This window comes from Marmota monax, unplaced genomic scaffold (assembly GCF_021218885.2).
Source record: "Marmota monax isolate L192 unplaced genomic scaffold, Marmota_monax_Labrador192_F-V1.1 WCK01_AAM20220418_F8-fsc00047, whole genome shotgun sequence".
NCBI lineage: Eukaryota > Metazoa > Chordata > Mammalia > Rodentia > Sciuridae > Marmota > Marmota monax.
In genome coordinates, this window is record NW_026692072.1 from 10141292 (window position 1) to 10152274 (window position 10983).

Genomic DNA, 10983 nt, shown 5'->3' on the forward strand with positions numbered 1-10983 from the left:
ACCCGGGGCTATTTACAGGGCACTTTCAAAAGCTCCGCCACTCCTGAGATCTGTTTGTGTCATGATTTACTTAATGGAGCTCCTCGGATGCGCTTCTCCGATTCCTTTTCTACCTGAAGGAAAGGTCTTTGGAAGGGAAATGTTTCATCATCACTGTGAACAGAAGCTGGTCTCCACTGCACGAGGACACGCAGCAGTAAAAGATTTCACGAGGAAAACAAGACAATTCCTAAATCCCTAAAACGGAACCTCCTGGCTTGGATGTTGTGCTACACTTAAGTGAGATGTTGACGTCAGGGAGACGGGGTGAGGGCCACCCACGCGAGAACTCTCTGGAATATCTTTGCAAAAATACTCTATAATTATTTAGAAATAAAAAAGGTTTAAAAAGTCCTAAGGACACAGGGACTCTTTGCTCTAGCCCAGGAGGGGGCCTCTCTCTGCAGAGGGACTGGCACACGCTGCTGTCAGACATCTTAGCCCCGTGCCAAGACTTCTCCTCAGAAGGGAGGAAACGTTCTGAAGGGCACTCGGCTTTCGCGCTGTGGGAGTGGAAGTCAGGAATCACGACCATCCCCACAGGCTGTGCGTGGGGCGTGCCCAACTAGGACAACACCGTCCCTGGTGTGGCCCCTGTCATCGGCAGGTAGACCTGGAAAGTCCTTCTGGGTCACACTTTCTCCATTCGTCAAATGGGGGCCTATGAAATAGCATCAGGGGCGGGGCGCAGTGGCGCACACCTGTAATCCCTGGAGGCTGAGGCAGGAGGATCACAAGTTCAAAGTCAGCCAGGCACCAGGTCACCTCAGCAAAAGTGAGGAGCTAAGCAACTCAGTGAGACCCTGTCGAAAGTGAGACTAGATGTCGAAAACTTAGCGAGATAAAAAAGAACGTAGGAGAGTCACGTGCGTTTTCACGTTGGTCATCTACCGCAATGACAATACTTGAGCTATGACGGGTTACATAAAATATCCTTTAAATTCATTATGATTATTATTTCAGGGGAACGGGTACCGGGGATTGAACTTGGGGCACTCGACCACCGAGCCCCATCCCCAGCCCCATTGTGTATTTTATTTAGAGACAGGGTCTCACTGAGTTGCTTAGGGCCTCGCTGTTGCTGAGGCTGGCTTTGAACTTGCGATCCTCCTGCCTCAGCCTCCCAAGCCTCTGGGATGACAGGCGTGTGCCACCGTGCTCAGCTTAAGTTCATTATTACGAGGTCCTGGTTTCAACCCCCAGTACCACAAAAATAAAAAGTGAGTAAATAGATGAATGAAATCCATTTGTGACATTATATTTCTATTAGGTCACGCTGCTCTGGAGCCCTCAGCAGATTCCCAAGGGTGATCTGTGATCCCCAAAAATTCCAGCCCCGGCTCCCCAAATCCCTTCCACGTTGGTGACGGTACCTGGGAGCGTTTCTCGGTGGTGCCTGGACAGGTCTTCATGGAAGGTACTGGGGCACCCTTACCTGCAGGTATGGCCCCAGATGGCCCTGCCCTCCCCGTGACGCCCCGCCCCCATCCTGGTGCTGATGGGCTTCCTGAGAGGCTGGGCCTCCGCCCGCTCTGCGACATGTGATTTTCATTTGTCTAATTGAAGCTAATCTGATAAAGGCAGGAATTGCAGAGATGCGTTAAAGCCCCAGTGAGCGCAGGTCGAGGCCTCATGCAAAGAGGGGGCCTTTGTCTCCCAGCCCCCAGGCAGTGACCAGCCAGGCACCAGGTCACCCAGGGGAGTGGGCAGAGGCAAGACCAAGACGGGCTTCTCTTTGGACACGCTGGACTCCCATCACTGCCATGGCCGTTTGCAGACAGAGAAGCAGGACGATGGGAATGTCACACGTCCTGGGAAGAACGGGGTGGCCCCCAGAGCGCCTCCCAGGGTGGGGTCCTTTTGGCTGTCCCTTCGCCTGTCTCCTCTAGGCAGTAGCAGCTGGAGGAGAGAAGGGCAGGGTGACGGCCACTCCTCCAGGCAAGCAGAGGAGGCTCCTGAGCATGGACACTGGGCTTTCCCAGGGCCGTGGGGTCTCCCAAATCCACCTCCCAGGACGCCCCAGAGAGACCCTTCTTCAGGAGCTAGAACCCTGCCTAGCCCCGTCCCCGACGTGGGGCATGTGACCACCACACCCACTCCTTCCCTCGACTCGCTGGGGCTTCAGAGACAGCTGGACAGGGCTAGGATACCCAGGTTTTCCTGGATGTTTGTGCTCTTTAGTTTAAAACCCCTACTTCTTCTTAAGAGAGAGCCGGGCACGGTGGCGCACACCTGTGATCCCAGCGGCTCAGGAGGCTGAGGCAGGAGGATCAGCAACAGCGAGGCCCTGAGCAACTCAGTGAGACCCTGTCTCTAAATAAAACACAAAATAGGGCTGGGGATGGGGCTCAGTGGTCAAGCATTCCTGGGTTGAACCCTGGATACCCTAGAAAAAATAATTAACCTTAACTCCAGGGAGGTGGTTTAGGGGGAGAAGACGCTGCCGAAGAAACTGGCTTCCTCCAGAAGGTCCCACTCTCCTGGGGGAGGCCGAGCCCAAGTTCAAGGGCAACTAGAAAGTGATATGGAGCTTCTCAATTCTCACCCGAGCAGGGCACAGCCAGGGCTCTCAGAGACGAGAAGGGGGACCGAGCCAGGGGCCGCGGCATCGGGCGGAGGGGGAGCTCGGCTGGGCTCACGGAACGGACAAGGCTGTTGGAAAGGGACCCGAGGGCCCAGGGGAGCCGTGTTCTTCTTGGGCTTCTTACAGTGACGTGAACAACTGGACAACCCAACCCTGTCCCAGGGCTTGCCTTCCCCAGCCGTGCTACAGGGGAATGACCAGGTTGGCATCTGAAGCCTCAGAGCACACTGGGTGGGGGTTCCAGGTGTAGCGCAGTGACAGGGCGAGGCACAGACTTGTCCCGGAGGGAGTGTGGTCACCACGGTGGGAACGACTCCCCAGAGCTGAAGGAGTGACCCAGCGGCCTCCCTCACTCCAGCCTCCCAGGGCAAGGAGGCCTGTGGCCTCCGGGGTCCCAAACAAGTGAGTGCATTGTGTGTGCCCAGCTGGGTGCCGGCCAGGGAGGTGTCCTGGGAACTGCTCCTGCTTCTGGGGAGAGAAGCCTCTGGCCCTGGCCTCTCCTGGCGCCGCTGTTCTTGGCTAAAGGACTTGGGGCAGCTTCCCCAGGGCCCGCCCCTGGCCTGTCCAACATCTTCCCAAGGCCGCAGATGCCCAGACCAGCGCAGGCGGTGTGGGGAGGTGGGGAGGGGAGGGGAGTTCCAGAGAGAGCTCGGGGGGCGTCTGCCATGTGGGTCGCATCCGCATTGGAGCCCCGTCCCTCCGCGGCCTTGGCCACAGCAGCTCGGACCCGGCTTCCAGAAGCCTCCGAGGAAGCTCAGCCCTGGACACAGCCGTGGGTCTGTTTCCTGCTTGGCTCTTTCAAAGGCTGACCTGGAAGTGGTGGAGAGCGGCCGTTGGTGTGGGGCTGTGGCCGTGGTAAGCGAGGACAGCCCTCCCCGGATGGAGGAGGTCTAACCTTGACCTTCTCCGGGCCCATCTTCCGTGGAGGGCGCCTGGGGCAGCGTGTCCCCCTGTCTCCCAGCTGGATCTTCTCTGGACTCCTCACTATCCAATATCATCTCCCATGTCACCAGTGTCACCCCCCCCACACACTCAAATGCTAGCTCGTGACTCCCTGGGGAGTGGGGACACGGTCCCCACTGTTGACTGCGTGTCCCTGGCCCCTGGAGGGACGGCAGTGGACCCTGGTGAACGAGTGTGTGAGAAGGGCTGCTTCCACCCAGAACAGCTTGGCACGGGGGCAGGAAGGTGACCCTGCAGGGCCATTATTGGGGCTGGTGTCAGCCTCCCGGCAGGCCCTGGGAAGTGGGGCTCACCTACAAGGTGAACAGAGGAGTTTAATAAAGGACCATCAACAAAGGATGACCGGGGTCAAGGGAGATGGGGAAGGACAGAGAAGCACAGGCAGGGTCAGAGGAGTGTGTCACCCTCCTGGACCTCAAGGGCAGGGAGGGGGTAAATGCTGGGCTGGAAGGCAGGTCACCCAGCAGGGACGGCCTGGCAGGGGGCAGGGGCCTGGCAGGGAGGGACCCGGGAGTGAGTGAGTGCCCATCTCCCTCTCCTTCTCCCTCCCGCCTCCCTGCAGCGCCCCCTGTTGGCTGGACCCAACCAGAGCCTGGGCTGGGGGGGTACAGGGGAGAGGGTGGAGAAGGCCAGGTGTGTCCAGGCTGCCGAGGGACAGACGGATGAGCAGGCTCCCGGTCACCTCCCCGCAACGTCCCCGCAGGAGGAAGGGCCGTGGCGCTGCCCCCGTGGGCATCCTGGACCACGGAGAAAGGCCCAGAAGGCTCCTTGCTCAGGTCGGATGGACAGTTGGCCATGAAAAGCCAAAGGAGGGTGAGAAGGGAAAGGGCCAGCGCCCAGAGCTTCGCGGGAGCCGGCTCCGCCGCCATCGCACAATCGCACGCACCAGGTGCGCTGATAAGACCCCAGCGACGTAAGGACCCCACATCACAGATGGGCAGGCAGAGGCACAAAGCAGGCAGAGGACACGCAGATGGCAGAGCCCCGAATGGCACTGGGCGAAGCCAAGGGAGGCAGGGAGAGGCCAGAGAGCCCTGGGTGGAAGCAGAGGTTAGACTCCAAGACTGACAGGAGCCTGGGGGTCAGCGGGTCTGAGTAGGGGTTCTCAGCCCGCTGTCGCCAGGCCTTGCTGTGTCAGGGCTGGGACTGGTCTTCTGCTTGCGGCCTGCACCCTGGTGGGACACTCGGGGCGCTCATTCCATGCCCACTGCCCTGGGGAGGGTGGACACCTGCCCTGGGGAGGGGCACAGGAACCACTGAGATCCCAGGCTGCCCACGAGGCCTCCTCCCTGGCCTGGCCCTGCCCTGGCCTCCCGCTGGCCCAGCTGCACTCACCCCTTTGAGCCGAATGGACAAGGGGAGGGGACAGCAGGAGGGGACAGCAAGCCCCTGAGAGCACTTCTGGGTGGTTGGTGACGGGCACGTTCTTGCACTGGATCCTTCCCCAATCCAGGTGGCCTCGTCCCAGGCTCATGTCAGGTACCACCTGGTTCCTGCCACCATCTCCAGCCCTCCTTGCCGCGGCTCATCGCCGCTGTCTTCAACACCCACGTCACCAAATTCTGTCTTTATTGAGATTTTGCTGGTCTTGACTTTGGCTTGTTGGTTTAGTTATGGTAAAAGAGCCACGATATAAAATTGATCATCTTATACCTTTTGTGACTTTCAGTGGTGTCCACTCTGTTGAATTGTGAACAGCTCTCCAGAACTTTCTCACCTTACAAAGCTAAAACTCTGCCACCAAACAAAAACTCCTTTCTTCCTCCTCCCAATCCATGGCAATACCCACTTTACTCTGGGAACCTCACATAAATGGGACTGGATAGTATTTGTCCTTTTGTGATTGGCTCGTTTCACTCAGCAGAATGGTCTTAAGCTTCCTTCGTCCATGTATAGCGTGTGTCAGAATTTCTTTCCTTTTTCAAGGCTGAATAATATTTCATTTTGTGTGCATAGCACATCTTGTTTATCCATTCATCTGCCAACGGACACTTAGGTTACACCCACCTATCGGTTATTGGGAATCATGCTGAGAGAACTCAGCTTTGCACAGAAAAATGGATTTGTACTACAAGAAACCCAGGGAGACAAGGGCAGGGACCCAGAGAGCCCCTTGGAGAATTTTGCTAAGTGACTAAGAAGCAAAATTCTCATTTAGCAAAATGTATTCATCTCAAACCAGGTACTTTATATTATCGTCTAAAAGAGTATTATTATCTTTCATTTGCAATGGAGAAAATAGGAGCTCAAGAGGTTTATGTCACCCTCCTAAGCCCCACAGCCAATAAGTGAGAGAGCCTGGCTTTGAATTTGAATCTGTACCAAGTCCTGCATTTGGCCTCTGCCTTCTACTGCCTCCTTCTCTGGAGGTATTTGATTTCTCTCTCCTTGTGCAGGTGAGCTGTACCGGTTGTATGTGCCCCCCTCCAAGTGTAGCGGACAGAGCTCATGTGGGATAGGACAGCCTAGTGGTTAAGATCAAGGACTCTGAATCCAGGCTGCCGAAGTTCAGAAGGTGACTCCTCTCCTCTATCAGCAATCACTTAGCCTTTGGTGCCGTGGTTGATTAGCGATGTCTGCCCTGGGATCAGGACAGGGCACAGATGCCTGGATCTAATGAAGCCACACCCTGCCCCCCCCCTCCTTCCAGATTCTGATCTTGCAAACAATGTCTGCTAAGGAACTGCAGCTGTGGGGCGGGTGGAGGCTGGGGTCTGAGGCAGGAGCAGCTTTGGTTTCCTTCAGGACAGGAGCCCTCCTTGGCTCTCGGCCTATTTTCCAGAGGCAACAGGGTGCCGAGGTGTCCGCATTCCTAGCAAACAGCAGCAGCCACTGGTGGGTCCCTGGGCAGCGCTCCAGGTGGGGGGTCAGGTGGCGGGGCCTTGTCCTCACGCCATCCCTGCACAGACAGGGTCCAGCCGGGGTCCTGGCCTGCTGCTCCTTACCCGGGGCCTGCCCACATTTTGAATGCATTTCCGAGGTCCCTAGCGGCCCCTCTCCCCAGGGCTTCCGAGGCCCTGGACCCTCTCTGCGGCTTCTCCCGGCCAAGTTTCCATCTGAGATCCTGGGAAAATGGTGGGAGACCCTAGCCTGCTGTGTCCTGGGGCAGGACGTCCGTGACCCCAGGCTCCGTGTGTCAGAGCAGCGGGCTGGCCTGCGGCAGGGCTGGAGGTGGCACATCACCTTGTGGCCATGGTGACAAAGTGACAGCGAGCTGGAACATGGATGGGTGGTGGTGTGAGGGGCTGGGACGGGAGTGGCTGTGGGTGGTGGGGAGGGCGGTGGAGTGGGTGACCCTATAAACGTCACCGTGAGTAACCGACAGAGTGGGCAGGCGGGAACCCAGTGGGCGACGGTGCCAGCAAGGATACCCTGGGTGACAGGGCTGGTGGCGGGCAGGGGTGTCAGGCTGTAGGTAGAGGGGATGGTGGGGGGGGGTGACTCTGGGACCAGAGCTGGCCAGAGTCACTGGGGGGGCTCGGGGCTTGTCCCCTGGGGACGCGGTCCCCTCCGGGAGGGGAGGACGCGTGGGTTTTCTCTGCCAGGGGACACTGATTGCCAGCGAAGGCCTCGCCCGCGGCCGGGGAGCCGGCTCCGCGTGTCAGCGATGATCTTTCGCAGATGCCGCAGCGCGAGGAAGTGCAATTATGGGAAATTGCGCTCAGGCGAACGAGGAGCGCCGAGGGCTGCCGGGCCCCATTCCTCACCTGAGCCCCCTGATTGTGGCCGACAGCCCCACATCTGTATGTGCTTTGCAGCCCGAGGAGGGCCGAGCGGGGGAGCAACCCTGGCTCCGGGAGGAGGGGAGGGAGGGGACCTTCAGCTCCCCCTGCCCACTGCGCCCTGCGTCCCCCGGGAGGAGCTGGGGAGGCCGAGGCCTGGGGCACATTCCTGGGTTCTGGGGCGATGGGGGAGGTGGGGCTGGCTTGGGGGAGTCGGGGAGAGCGGAGGCTGCTTTTGCTCCTGCCTTCTCGCTTTCCGGGCAGGGAAACTGAGGTGGGTGACAGCTCAGGGCCACACGGTGAGTTCAAGCCCAGGCAGAAGGAGTGCCTCCGCCCTGACCCTGCAGGGCTCGGCCAGCACCCGGGGCAGCAGGTTGGAGGGCCGAGGTTCCACCTGGGGAGCAGTGGGGGCTCCTGCCTCCCCACCCCGTGGGCCTCTGCTCCCGCTCCAGGGTGGCTCTGTCCGCCTGCCCGGGGCTCCGAGGTCCTGGCATTCCTCCCTCATCTTCTCACTCTGGCTCCTGCCCTTGGCACCTCCCTGATGGGGGAGCAGGAAGCGCCCAGCAGACGGCCTCCAGGGCCTCTGCTATGGAGGCCGGCTGACTCCTCCGTGGGCCTCCTCAGGCTTCTCCTTCCTGCTCCTGGGGTCATCCCGGAGTGTGGGGCAACCCCCTCCTCTCCAAACCCTGCTGGCCTACATTGAGAGTACCATGATGCCCGCTGCTCCCGGCAGAAGGACCCAGCCCTCCTCCGCAGACACCCTTCTTCCCACCGGGCACGGTTTGCTCCATCCGTGTGTGAACAACTGCCCTGCCCCAGGGTCTCAGAAGCGGCACCGGCAGACACAGGTTGGGCCAGTTGTCTAAAGAGACAATTGTCCTCTTGGCTTCAACACTTGGGTCAGAGAAGCACGTGTGACACCCCTTCCCCCCTCAGGACCGGGCACTGTGGCTCAAGCCTGTAATCCCAGCTCCTGGGGAGGCTGAGGCAGGAGGATCACAAGTTCAAGGCCAGCCTGGGCACCTTAGTAGGACTCAGGCTGAAAATGGAAATGAACAAGGGCTAGAAGTCTAGCTCAGGGGGAGAGCCCTGCCGGTACAGTCCCCAGCCCTGGAAAGAATTAAAAAGACCCCAGGAGCTGGGAGCTGGCTTTGTCCCCAGGCAGGAGAGAGACTGGGAGGCTGTTGGCTTGGGAATTATCATACAGAGAAGCCCACCTGCAGGAGGGGAGCGCGAGGCCAAGCAGAGGCTTTGAGGTGACAGGGTGCAGGGAGAAATGGATCTGCAGCATCTCGTAACTCTCAGTTTAGTCCTGCCCCTTCTCCATGTTTCTATTCCATTAGCTGATGGTCCGACTCTGCTTGGATAACCAGGGTCCCGTCCCGTCCTGTCTGCCAGGCGTGCACGTGGGCCTCTGTCCCTGGCAGCCAGAACACCTGTTAACTATCGCTGCCTCCGAGCCAGGACGAGGGTATCCTGGGAAGAACGGGTGAGTGTGGCGGTCAGGGGGAGCAGCACCTGTGTCGGGGAGTCCGGTGTCCTCGCCGGCCGGGGATGGCTTGGTGGGAGCGGCGTGGCATGGAGAGCTGTGCCCAGGGGTGAGTGAGCACCAAAGATTTAACAGAAAACCCCAACGCGCAGTGAACGGTCAGGACCGAGGTCCAGCTGCAGCCACGGGGGGAGGCACGTCTGGGGAAAGGGGAGCACCCCGCGGCCTGGAGCAAAGGCCATCGGGGGTCCCAGGTGAGATGCAGCCGGGGCGAGCCTGGGGCAGAGGGGCGTGGAGGAGCTGGAGCCAAGTGGGCAGAGGGCAGCCCGGGGACACGGAGAGGCCCCCGGTGGGAAGCACCAGCCCGCAGCCCATGAGGCCCCTGAGCGACGCACTGTAGCCACTTTACCTTCCCCCAGGTGCCCCTCTGTGCCTTTTGGTGAACTGGCAGTCCCCAGGAGAGGTCTGCCTGAGGGCCCGGTGGGGGCTGGGGAGCCCGGCTTGGCCAGCTCAGGCTGGTGCTCAGTGGTGCTGGTTTGGTGTCGTCCGGCACCTGGCCCAGCCACGCCTCAAGGGATTCCTGTAACCCAAGGAGCTGCTCAGGCCACAGCCAACAAGGAGCGAGGGAGGGACCCCCAGAATGTGGCCTGCAGATCTCTGTACGGTGACCTCATTTCATTCACACGTCAGAGACTGTGCTCCTAAGCACCATCTCATAGATGGGAAAACTGAGGCTCAGAGGGATTAAGGGCTGGGCTCAAGAGCTTTGGGCGAGAAACCGAGTCTGTGCCTCCCAACCCCCAGGTCCCCCCATGCACTGGCTCTGGAGACCCCCCACACACATTGTGGAAGGACACGTGGAGATTCAACCCCTGCTCCAGAGTCAGGATCTGCAGAGCTGCCCTCTGTGGGGGTCTGGGATTGGCCCGTCCCCTTGCCCAGGGTCAGTGTGGTCCTTGGCGGGTCCTGCAGTCCCACCTGAGATCTGCACCCCACCTGCCAAGAGATCACTGGCTGCTGTTCCTCAGAATTCAGAGTCTCGGGGGAGGGGCTCCGCCCCAGGACACGATGGTGACAGCACTCACTCGGGCAGCTTCTGGTTTGCTCTTGCTGGGTCCCGCTGGGCAGCCGTGTTGCTGGCCGAGAGCTCTGGGCCCTCGGACTCCCTTCCCCGGCCTGCCGCATGCCCTGGGCTCCCCAGGGCGTAGGGCGAATGCTGACCCCCAGGAAGCCCCTCTTTGCCCCTCAGCCGTATGTGGCTCTGTTTACCCACTTTCCCGAGAATCACATCTTGTGACTTCCTTGCAGCCAGCTGCCACATCAGCTCCTGTGACCACATTGTCCCCCAGAGACTGCTCTCTCACTCAGGCCTGAAGTAGGCTGCCTGGACCCTGCCTGTCCCCTGCTGGCTTGTCCTGGGAGCCCCAACCGCGCTCTCCCCTGCTTTCCAGAGGAGGAGACGGCTACCCTGGGCCGGCTGCTCCCTGTGCTTGTCTAGGAGCGGGGGATTGCAGGCACAGAGCGCTCCAGCCCGGAGCCAAGCCCACACTGCTCGCACCCCTCCCACTTAGGTCCCTAGGGCCCGCCGTGTCCCCTGTGCCCCCTTGCTGTTGAGACTCCTCCACCCACTGTGACCATATTTGTGTTGCCTTGGTGGGTACTTTCTGCTCAGTATCTTGAGTCCCCCCCGCCCCGTAAACTTCAAAGGGACCATTAAAATCCATTTCATAGAAGAAGAAACTGAGGTTCCGAGGGGTGATGGGACTTTCTCATTATCCCACCAGCTAGTGACCAAGGCAGCCCTTGGCGCCAGGCCGGGGGGGGGGGGGGGGGCTCCGCATCCTCCAGCCACATTCCAGGCAGGCCTGAGTGGCCGGAGAGGCCCCCCTGCCTCCCCTGCCCTCCGCGGCTGCTCTGCATCCTGCTGGATTCCTGAGGTGTCAGGCCTCATTAGAGCCCCGCGGCCGGCGGGTGTGGAGAGGGAGTTGACAGGTATACAATCCACGCGGCTCCCTTCAAGTCATCAAGCTGTCTTCAGGAGAGCGTGCGGGGAGGGAAGCCGGGCAGAGCCTGGCGTGGAAGCCTAATCGGATGCACATTAAAACCATCCTTCGGTGCCTCCCCCTTGCTCACGCCGCTCTCTCGCTTCTCTCTTCCTCCCTCCAACAGGAGCTGACGCGGGTCGC